General features: G+C 48.7%; 1 protein-coding gene across 10 annotated transcripts in view; it reads right to left on the reverse strand.

Annotated features, from left to right (window-relative positions):
* Positions 1-12,131, reverse strand: part of Agap1 (ArfGAP with GTPase domain, ankyrin repeat and PH domain 1) — a 452,310-nt gene that overhangs the window by 306,018 nt on the left and 134,161 nt on the right. The gene's annotated exons all lie outside the window — the stretch shown is intronic.

Consider the following 12,131-nt stretch of genomic DNA (forward strand, 5'->3'; position numbering starts at 1 on the left):
ACGGTGCAGTGTAGGGACAGCTTACGTGGAGTGACCTGGGGACTCTGAAGGGTGTGAAGATGGGACAGGAGTCACATCCTACTCTCCAAGGGACAGACACGTGACGTGAACCTGGGCTGCGGTGACAGTGGACATGTGCAGCTCTGAAGAAGAGAAGCCCTGAGAATCACGGGCGAGCCCAGAGTGGGCAGAGACCAGGTGCCGGCTGGGGCAAAGCTCTCATGGGGGCAAAGGCAGGGGGCAGGCTGGAGGGCTGGGAGTGTAATCCCGCACAGAGGCTCCCACGAGGGAGCACCCTAAGTTCTAAAGGCAGGGGGCAGGCTGGAGGGCTGGGAGTGGAACCCCACATAGAGGCTCCCCACGAGGGCTATAGATATAGAAAACAAAAGTCCCATTGGTTACACAGTCAAAACCAAGCTTAGCATTCACACTTGGGGTCTGGGATTATTCTGTTTCAGCGCTTCAGTCTTTTGAGAAATCTTTGTAGTCTCTGGTAACGCACACCACCCTGCAACTCACTGGCCAGCCTCTGGGAGCTTATTTCTTTGCTAAAACTCACAATACATTGAATGCCTGAGCGCACTGAGGAATTTCATCTCTAGTCCTGTCCCACCGGCCACTAGTCACTATCTGCAAGCTGCCGCACCCAGTGATTCCTCCTCCTGAGTAGAATGAAGGGTGGGGTGGGGGGGTAGCAGCCCATGCAGTGAAGGTCACACTCAGGAGAGAGGAGCATGGGAAGGAGAAACCAGGGTCCCCGGATTCCTCTGCAAGGTTCTCTGCAGATGAGATGAAACCAGAGCAGTAAGAACCTACTGAGACCTCCTGGGCATCTACAGTCCAGTAGCTGTCACATGTGACCCTGTTATGGTCACATGCTCCTAGACAGTCATCTCATCCTTGTACACCTGATGTGGAAATGAAAGAAGAGAATAAAAACAATCAAGGTTTCCACAGAGCTGGTTAGGTGAGGGTACACCCAAGTGACTGACTCTAGCATAGGTCTGTAGCAGGATACCCACCTCTGTGACTGCATGCTATAGATCTCTTAGTACCTCTACATATGTGTCTCTAAGACAGTAATCCCATTGCTCAGCAGAGTAACAACCATTGCACAGGGCTGCCAGTACAGTCAGTACACAGCTGACTGCCGTGTTCTTCCAATATAGACAGCTCAGCCACAGAACTTTAAAAGGATCCCTTTTTAACCCCAGAATAACAAACAGTAACAGTGGTGTCTACAGGTAGAAAGGCAGGCCTGTCCCTGGATTTGACAGCTCCATAGCAAGCCTAACTTTGGACCTCACTACACCAAGGCTGGACAGACTCGGGGGGGGGGGGGGGCCCGAGCTGGACTCTCACCAGAGGGACCTAGACCTCAGAACCATATGGTCAGATTTTCTGTGGTTACAGATCTTCTTGTGAACCCTCCCTCAGTGCTCCCAGCACCCCCATCTGAGCAGGCTGAGATCCCAAGCTCACAGCCTAAATGGAGAAGAGCCCACAGTGAACAACTTCCAAAAGGGTTTCTGGCATATTTAAAATAGCATCCTCAATTCTGTGCCAAACCCTCAGTCCAGGCCTGAAGTGTTCATGGGGCTGAATTTAGAACTCTGAGTATAAAGCCATCAATTTCAACTTCTTGAAACCAAGAGTAGAACCAGACTGGAGAAACAAACCACGAAACAGCAGCAGGAGGATGCCAGCAGAAGACAGCAAAAAAGCAACCATTCAAGACCCCCCCCCCCCACTCAGGCCAGGTCTACACTTTAGCCAGGTGTGGACAGCCCAACACACTGCGTACCCAGAGCAGGCGGTGCTGTGCCTGGCTCCTCAAATCACTGCTCTACTAGGGACCCGATAAGCACGCATACTGCACAGAATCCACTCGCGTGTGGAGACCCAGCCCTTCCCATCACTCCTGACCTAGTCCTAATTGTGTCCAGTCCCAGGAATTCTCAAGAAGTGCTACTGGAATACAGAAGGGTGGGGGCTGAGAACAGGAGTCCTTGGGTGGCTGCAGACTCATTTCCCAAGCCTAGTCAGCTCTCCATACCTCTATATACATATCTCCATAGACAGTGATTCTATTACTCAGCGGGGTAATACTCCACTCTACAGGGCAGCCAGTGTAGTCAGTACACTGCTGTCAACCACATGCTTTCACTATACCCAGCCTGGCCAACGGAGCAGAGAATGTGCTGGCTGCTGCTGAGACCGCTTATTGTGACACAGCAACAAAGCCAGTCTAGGAATCAGGTCAGTTCCTTGCGTGACAGAGTGAGTGAGTGACAGGAGTACGAGACTAGGGATGAGAGGCTGGGTCCAGCCCAGCCATGCTTCCCTGCATGTCTCTTAGCACTCCAAAGCCTTTCTCCTCTGAGGCTGATGAAAGGGAGAGTGGCTTCTACTCATCCGTGGTCACTGCCCTGTCAAAGTCCCAACAGTTGCTCACAGTCAGACAAAATCTCAACAAGCGGGAAAAATTCTAACTCCTACTTCTCCTCTCATGTGAAAGTGAACATGGACATGGGCTGCTAGCAGAACTTGGCCCTTGATGTGGTGGAATCTGGGCATTTCTGAAAGCCACTTCTGCTGCTTCAGTGAGAAAGTTCCAGAAGCGTGCTGGAATCGATGTGGGAGCATACCAAAGGCAAATAAGCTGATAGGTCTCCTGCCGGTTCCAAAGAGCAAAGTCCAGTGCTGGCCAAGAACAGTGGGGGAACGGAACTGAGCCCAAGTACTCAGCCCCAGATATGCAGGACCCTGGACACCAGAGAGGGAAAATGAGAGATGGGATACACAGACCAAAGGCAACAACCCAGGATGCAGAAGAAGGTTCTGACTCAACTGCCCATGTCAAGAGCAGTCATTAAGAAAAGATTCTATGAAGACCTGGCAGCTCAGACTCACTGAAAGAGGTGCCTTCCCTTAGAAGAGACACTAAGTGAAGTCCTTCCTGGTCTTGCTAATTATCTCAAAGGAAGCCTCCAGCAATGTCCTGTGTGTGGCTAACTCTGACCTGAGTAAATATGGCTTCCTCAGGTGGTAATCCCAGCACACAGGAGGCAGAGGCAGGTGGATCTCTGAGTTTGAGGCTAGCCTGGTCTATAGATTGAGTTCCAGGACAGCCAGGGCTACACAGAGAAACCCTGTCTCAAAAACAAAACAAACAAACGCTTCCTATTTACGCTGGAAACACAGAGAATAAAAAGACAGGCTATGTAGGCATAGGTCTTAAAAACTGTCACTTCACACCATAAAACTCAATTTTATCTTCAAGCTTTGTGAAGATAGACACCAAGACAAGGTTCTGCATAGCTCAGGCTGGCCTCAAACTTGCTACATAGATGAGGGTAGCTACTACCTCTGTCTCCCAAGTACTAGGATTACAGACAGACAGACAGACAGACAGACAGACAGACAGACAGACAGACAGACAGACAGAGACACACACACCCCTACCTGCCTCTGTCTCCCAAGAGCTAGGATTACAGAGACAGACAGACAGACAGACAGACAGACACACACACACACACACACACACACACGGACACACAGACACACACACACTCTTCATTGGGCAGTGTTTGAGATACAATCCAGACCTTGTGTATTCCATTCAAGCACTCTGCAAATGATCTAAGCCCTCAGCTCCTAACACAGATCTCAAACTAATATTTAAGATGAATGATCTCTGTGTGACTCACTTGGCCTTATATATCCAAAGCAAACTGTCCCTGCCACAGGCTCATCTAGGACAAATGAAAAAGTCATATCTGAGAAGTTCACATGGAGCTGAAATTCTGCACTGGTCAACACTGGCCACCTGGAAAACAGACACTGAATGGCTGGGCCTCAGGGAACCTGTGCACTTTGCCTGCAGGGATCAATGCTATCTCAGTCAAGAAATACGACTCAAAACTCTCATGCAGTGTAGAGATCAGCTGTCTTTGAAATGTGCGCCCTTGTGCCGGCACAAGCCTACATCATGCCAGCACACAACACGAAGAATGTGTTTGCTTTCAAGGAAGAGGACATTTCACTGTAAACATAAGAAAACAGGCCAACAGGTTGCTCTCAGCCCCTCCAGATCACCTCCTGTCTGCACTCCACTAGGCATTCTAGCAAGTAGTGAAGCCACCAGATTCCTGGGGACCAAGATGGGGGAGCAGCAGGTCAGCAGATAGACGATGAAGCCCCTGAATTCTCAGAACCAGATCTTGGAGAGATCATTTACATTTGACAGTGCTATGACCAGGCTCACATACCTGGACCTAACTCCACGTGCACAATTTAGTCCTCCTGTTATGGCATGGGTGACATCTGAAATTTTATCCTGGGAAGCCAATATTTTACAATACCAAAACTCCACCTTCCTTATAAGCCACAGAGAGAATTCCTGAGTAAACTCTATCATAAACCACACTGTTAAGGAATGGAATGGCTTCATCGCCTGTCGCCTGACCTGTACACACTTTAAGCACCTCCTCCTCTTTCCCACCTGGTGCCCAGACTGGTGTAAGCTCTGTCAGCTCAGCCAATCAGAGGCTCCTGCTTCACTGCACTGGACACTTTACATTCCTAAAAAGCACTCTGGTGTTAAATATTTTTATTTCTCAAGTTCAAATGGTGCTAGCAATACATTAGAAGTGGGTTCAGTTGTCTCTACATGGGAAGCACTGATGGTACTACTGCCACTGTCACCCTTACTGGTCAGACCTGGTGGTTAGTGTTATCAACTACACAGTATCTAGAAACACCTAGGAGACAGGTTTCTTGGTTCTACTAACAGTGCAGGGAAGACCCACCCACTAAAGGGCAGCAACAATCCCTCACTAGAATCCTGGACCATACTATATCCCTGGGAAGGGAGCTGAACAGTAGCATGCATTCACAGCTCTCTGCCTTCTGATTATGGGTATGCTGTGACCAGCTGCTTCAAATTTCTGCTGCCTTGATTTCCCAGCCATAATAAATCATATCCTTGAACTATGACCCAGAATAAACCCCTTTTCTGGATCCATTCCCCTTGCTGGCTGTCCAGAATGAGACCTACCTCCCTGCCTTTGTCAGAGAGCTTTATCAAGGCACATGAATGTAACTAAGACATGAGGCTGGAGGGGAGCACCTCAGCCACTCAAGGAGTCGCTGGAAGCTAGGAGCAGAGCAAAGACCACTCAAGCCATAAAGGTCCACATGCTTCCCCATAAGAGACAGTGGGAGCATGCTAGGCCTGTGACAGCAGCATAGGAGAGCTGTTCCAGAGAGAGAACCCCTCTAGGCTGAATGTCAGAAATAAGCCAAGTTCTACTAAACATCTACAGGATGCTTGAGCATTTGACTGAAAGAATGGGTAGGCAAAGAGATGAAAGCCTGTCCCGGAGCAAGGCAGGCAGTAACCAAGGACCAGAAGGCCAGATCCTCGCCCAGGCACCAGCTCCCCAGCAGTAGGCACCACACCCCTCACCACCATGATTTTACAACTGACTCTCCACTCTCAGTGAATCCACAGAACCTGACCAGCCCAACAGTCACACCCCTTGGGACTCTGACAATCCCGAACATAGAGGACCACCAGCCTTACCAGGGTCACACAGTCCCCAAGCCTTGATGATGGTTACAAGTGATCATACACCACCCCAGTGACCTTGGCAAATACTGCATGATCCCAATGGCCCAGGGGAATGCTCTAGATGACTGTTAGGTGGCCCCAATTCTTCAGCTCTACAGGATCCTCTACCATGGAGATGTGACACCCATAAGCACTAAACTGGTATAACTTGGAAATACAAGCAGAAACTCATGTCAGCTTCATCAGAGGTGAAAACACCTCGTGGTTCCTCTGCCTGCATTTCCTCTACCAGCATCGTCCTACCCATGTCCAGAAAGAATGTTTTCCAGGCTTGCTTCTAAGACATACATGCTAATACCCGAAGCTGAACCTGACATACTAACAGGACATGCTAGCACCAGAGCTGAACCTGACATGCTAATAGGACATGCTAACGTGGCATGCTGACACCTGAGCTGAACCTGACATGCTAACGTGACATGCTGACACCTGAGCTGAACCTGACATGCTAACGTGACATGCTGACACCTGAGCTGAACCAGACACACTAACAACCCAAGTCTCTGGTTCTCCAAAAGAGGCTGCAGATGAGCCGCATCCCTAAAATGAGACTTGAGAATTAACAAGCAAGGGTTGGGTGCAGTTCAGTAGCTAGATTGGCATGTTGGGCAACCTGGGTTTCATTCCTCACACAAGAGAAACAACCAGAATTAACATGTACTACCTGTGCCATAGGCAATGATTATGCCTAGCTGACAGCCAATCCCAGGCCAAAAAGGGCAGGGAAAGGTCCTCAATGCATGCACCCTCAACCTCAGAGTTTCTCCCCTTAAGAGTCTCTTTCAAATCGTAAATGTTAACAGATTTGTAAATGCTAAATACTAAGCTTGTTTGGTCATCTATAAATTCCATAGATTTATAACATGTGTAGGTACTCAGTGCAATACATATCAAATGAAATCAGAAGAAAGCTTCTCTCAGGCTCTCAGACTAGTGTGGTTTGAGGGCAATGACTCCCTCATCCATTCATCCATGCATCCACCCATCCCATCCAATCTCCTCCCTCTCTCCCTCCCTCCCTCCCTTCCACAGTCTATCTGCCTGTTCATCTTCCAGTACACAGAGGATCAAGGAAGGTTATGTGAAGATTCGGCTGCTCTCAGGCTGAGTTCTGGAAAAACCCTGATCAGGCTTGTAAGAAGGAAGTGACTCTGCCTGGTACAGAGCAACAGTCCTTCTCCATCATAGGGACGAATGGGGGAGGGGCACTGAAGCCGGCTTCTGTCTGCTCATAATCACAAGGTATGCTGGCTAATCATTTTAAAAGCAGCAGCTACATGAAGGTTGTGGGAAAATATAAACAAGTAGGAGAAAGAGAATCCAAGGCTAGCTTACACTCTGGAGTGTCAGGAGCGAGAACCCTCCCCACCACATGTGGATCCTGACCACAAGCCCAAGCATACTCATTTGCTCTATGTTTTACCCATAGGTCCTTTGCACAAACGTATCACAGGCAAATTCAGTGAAGCCTTGATACTAACTGCACAGGTTCAAACCTGCTGTCACGCCTCCTTCTGAACCTTCACAGGAACCGAGGGAACAGGGAAACAGCTACTTAAGTGCATGAGCAGGCTGGGCTCAGGGTGGCTTTGAGGCCTGTCTGGGCTGCCAGGTTAACCACACACTTTTACAGCCGAAACAGAACCCGGTGGCCTTTCTCCAAGTGGCAACTGAGATGTATCCTACAGCCATCAAAAGGTGCCTCCCTTCCCCGTTTCTGGCCCGGTGGTACACATTTCAGACCAGCTTTCTGAGAAAACAAGGAGGAAACCTGTGGGGTCAGCGACAGGCTTGGCCACTGCCCATCACCTGGACTCCAAAAGAATCAGGGGCTTTGAAGGGCCCAGAAAACACTGCGAGTGGGAGCCCTGCTGGGTAGAAAGAGGAGGGCCAAAGGGTTATTGTTGCCAGAATGCCTGCCTGCTGGTGTCCAGGGTGGACACTAAACCTCCAACAAGCCAAGAGAAGCCAGCGGAAAACAGAAGTGAGACGGAAGACGGAAGTGCAGACCTAACAGGCCTCCCCACCTAGACATGGTCAGGACAAGCACACCCTTTCTTCACACGGGAGAGGACCAGAAAGAGATATCACCAGAATCATGTGCCATGATCGATGTTGTCATTTACAGCTTATACTTGAGAATGGCACAGTCCAGTCATCAAAAGAAAAATGAACCTCCTAATAACCTTAGGTTAACAAGTTTGTGGTAAGCCGCATTCAGAACCATCCTTGGCTATATGTGGGCAGCAGGCTGAAGATTCCCATGACCCAGCACACGCAGGGAGACGCTGGAGGGCCAGCACCTTCAAACCTCAAAAAACACCAATCTCTGGCATGAGTGTCCCAGCAATGGGAACGTCACACCCTTTCAGGAGGCCTACTACAGTGGGATGGACAGAGTCACAAGTCTCCTCTCCAGGAGTTCAGCTAAACCCTTGTGAATCTGTGCCACGGCTCCAAGAAGAAACCAGCAGGCTCCCAGTCTTCCAAATTACAAACTCTCAGAATCTCCAGTGAATGTGGTTGGGGGCCCCCACAGATTCTCAAAAGACCCAAGTTCTGGTGAAAGACCTAAAATTGCCAAAAGAAGGGACTGTCCACCCACCCCGGAGCTCTGGGTTGAAATGTGAAGCACCGGGCGGAAAGAACAAGACTGTGGTACCCACATGCACTGTGGGTAACTGTCCTGCGTCTTAGACAGCAGGACTCAGACTGCGGGACACGATTACTATCCTTTTCCTTTGAGACGGGCTCATGTAGCCCAGGCCGGCCTCAGATGAGGATAACTTTAAACTTTTGATCCTCCTGACTACACCTCCTCATTAGGATTATTGGGGTACATCGTCATATCTGGTTTACGTGGTGCTGGGGATGGAACTCACCATTTCATGCACACTGGGCATGAAATGCCTACCGAGCTGCATCCCCTGAAAGTTAGATTTTTTTATTAAGGAGCTTACTGGAGCAACGAGGTAAACACCTCTCTCTCACCCCAGCAGAAGCAGCATCAGTCATTCTGCCCTGTAGAAGGACTAATGAGTGAGGGAGGGCAGGGGTCTCAAAGGGAAGGCTGCTGTCACTGTTTATGGAGTCAATTCTCAAGTGCCTGGCAGGCAGCAGGCCGGCTTGCGATGACAGGCACCGAGGGCAAGAGGGGACACAGGATTCCCTTTGACAACCGTCTCCAACCAAAGGACACCCACTCTCCTCACTTGAGCCCCACTGTTCTGCACCAGCATGCACTGAACAAAGAGAGCCTTCCTGCATGCTGACCACACCAGCTGGCATGCCACGCCATGCAAAACCTCACATGGAGCATTGTCTCGAAAGAGACGCAAGGCTTCTCCCGGGCAAGGGTGGAGTGAGAATGCAACCCTCTTTTCCCCTTTCACTCCCATGGACAGAATGAGCCTCGTAAAATTATCTTCACACGCTAGATAAGGAACAGCCAAAGGAATCCTGCCCAACGGCCGCCCTGGTGCGCCCTGGTACTGACAGCGAGGACTGAGCTTTCCCGTCTTCTGGTCAGAGGAGCTTTTGCGTGCTAAGCTTTCTGGGAGTGCTATACCTGCTGGTGACACCAGGATGGGAAACAAGAGAAGTGGACAAAAAGGAAAAATAAGCACAAGGAAAAAGGGGGGGGGGATCTAGAACCCATTTTTAAATTAAAAGCAGCCAAGTGAAAGGCATGCAGCCCCATTCTTCTCAACGGCAGGGTATTTAAAGCAATGTCTAAATATGGCCAGGAGGAGAACAAGCAAAGCCAGGTGAGCCCCTGCCACCCCAGGGGCCATGGTGAGAGGTGGAAGCCCAGAGGCGTTACCCAGACAAGCAGAAACTCAACGAACCGCCATGGGCAGATGGTCCTTCTCTCAAAATAATGAAAAGATGATAATCTCCCCTCTTTTCTGCTAATCTGCTGACCTTAATACCAATTCTGCCCTTAATCATGTGGAGCAGCCACACGGCTGTAGTCAGCCCCAGCAGTGAGGCTACTTGGATAAGAGAGCATTTCTCTCTCCTTCATTATCTTACTCACAGTGACATTCCAAATTAATATAGCTGTTCCAAATCATTGCATTGGAAAAAGAAACTTTTATGCCAGGAGCATAAATATTACTTTAGAAGATCATACAATTTCCTTTTCTCTGCTTCATGTTGGTGTATTAATCACCAACATGTATTAGGCCTGGGGGTAGGGTGGGGTGCTTAGAAGCTCCCTAAAGAAATCCTACCCAACTTGTTGGTGGGGAGTTCTTTCCTCGTATAGCAAACTCCTGATGATCCCGCAAGGCCCAGTTCATTTTACCCCCATGCAGCCACCAGCCAACTTCTTCCCTGGCTTAAGGACACATGCTCCATCATTTGTGTCCCCCTAGCTCTCTCCTCCATCCTTCCCACAAACATTTAACAAGGGTCTATGTGTTGCCATACTCCTGCGCTCCACAGCTCATAGAGGGCTGATGCCAGCATTGGCCCAGGAAGAACTCTCTGTGGAGGCTTACAGGTGTCTGTCTACACGATGCTGTGGTAGCACACTGGCATGAGAAAGCCAGTGTTGGTGACACTGGAGAAACAGCCCCAGCTTGCCAAGCACTCTGTAGGCTCACTGTAACTTCTCCTCTCTGCAGACTAGAACTATGCCTCCATTAGCTCTCAGATGCCCCACGGATGTGTCAGTGCACCAGAGAAACAAGACGAGCAAATATCAAAACAACAGCGCTTCCAAACAAAGAGTGGCCATTAGTAATTGACTAGCCAAACAGGTTGCTGCAATGGGGTGTATCGGCATACTCTAGTAGCAGGCTATGCCAAGCCCAGATTTTTTTTGGGGGGGAGAGGGGATGTAAGCTGGTATGACCTATGCTGAACTGAAGCTCCCAGAGGACAGACAGACCTAGAGAAACAAAGCACAAAGATTCCTGTTGCCCAAAGATTCCCAGGCTGACCCTCAAGCCCACTCTTCTGAGCATACCCAGTGCAGCCGTCGAGTCTCCAGAAGAGAGCTGTTCCCTGCCCATCCCTCCAAACAACAAAAACCACAGACTGAGCTCTTATCCTGAACATTCAGATGCCATCAAAGACTGAGTAGAAAATCATTCAAAACGTTTTAAATAAGAGCCTTTGAATGAAAGTTTCATTCTAAACTATTTACTCTGTCCAGTGGCAAATTAAGTTGAAAACAATGTGCCAAGTTGTTTCAGCAATTTTCTTTCATTTAATTGCTATTTCCTTCTTCTGGCCACTAAAGGATCTTGTTGTTTGTTTGCTATTCTAACAGTCTTCCACCCTATAGTAACTAAAAGATACAGAAGCAAGGGAATCAGAAACTAAGGGACACGGCTACTGATGAAACGTACTCTCAAAATCTGTTGTAAATTACTATTTTAAAAAGCTGGCCTTAGTCACAGCTATCAAGGAATCACTTTATTGTAGCAATCAATACTCCCACACAGTAAAACACCCTGCATGTATCTCTAGCCTGGTGGCTAGCTCCCTGGAGTGGCAAGTTAGTCTGATGGCACCTGTCAGACACAGAGTAGGCTCCAGAGAATGACATCCATCGGTGCTATTAATCACTTATAATTTGATCTTTCCTTGTACTGAATCATACTTGTGTCAACAGACTGTCTTAATACACGTGTGTCACATAACACAAAACTGCCCATGATCTGACAGGTCTTTCTGAAAACTGTGTCTAACCCACATAAACCCTGGGACTCCAAACGTCAGTGAGAAGAGCCTGCACAGGCTAAGAAAACCCAGTGAAGCATCCTGGGAAGATGGGCTTTTTCTATCCTTTATCCCTAAAGCTCCTAAGTTAGGAATCCAGGAAGACCAACTACACATTTATCCAGAGACTGTGTGTGTGTCTTAGAACAAGATTTTAACCATTTTGCTTCTGCCTGTGCTAACAGACACATCTCATTTAAGCCCAGCCATGTATTCTAGGACATAAAAATTGTTTACCGATTTAAAGTAACTTTTCTGACAGCCAACTCAAAATCTAATAGCTGTTAGACAGAAAGGGTCTCTCGGAGTCTGCACCTCAAATTTCTTTTGTAACCATAAACTCCAAGCCATTATGGCCTAGATTTAAAGGAAATCATCAAGGTGTCAGGTGATGCTGATGGTGTTTCCGGTCTGCAGAGGCTTCCACCTGGGAGGGGGGAAGGGGGAAACAGCTTGGAACTGGCACAGGCCTGGATTTTGCCACTATTTAGCCAAGCTCAGGCTCTGCTCTCCCAGCACAGCATCCAACCACAACTTCAGGGCATGGATTTTCACATAACACTGAAAATTCAGAACAACTGATAATCTTTAAGAGCTGCTTTATTAATTATGTTTATTTGTGTCTTGTATGAGTGCCTGCATGAGTGCAGGGGCCCATGGGCAGAGGCATCGGATCTCCCTGGTGCTGGTGCTCCAGGACAGTGTGAACGGAATGATGTGGATGCCAAGAGCTGGGTCCTCTGCGAGAACAGTTATATACTCT

The sequence above is a fragment of the Mesocricetus auratus genome, unplaced genomic scaffold (assembly GCF_017639785.1).
Source record: "Mesocricetus auratus isolate SY011 unplaced genomic scaffold, BCM_Maur_2.0 Super-Scaffold_100010, whole genome shotgun sequence".
Taxonomy (NCBI): Eukaryota; Metazoa; Chordata; class Mammalia; order Rodentia; family Cricetidae; genus Mesocricetus; species Mesocricetus auratus.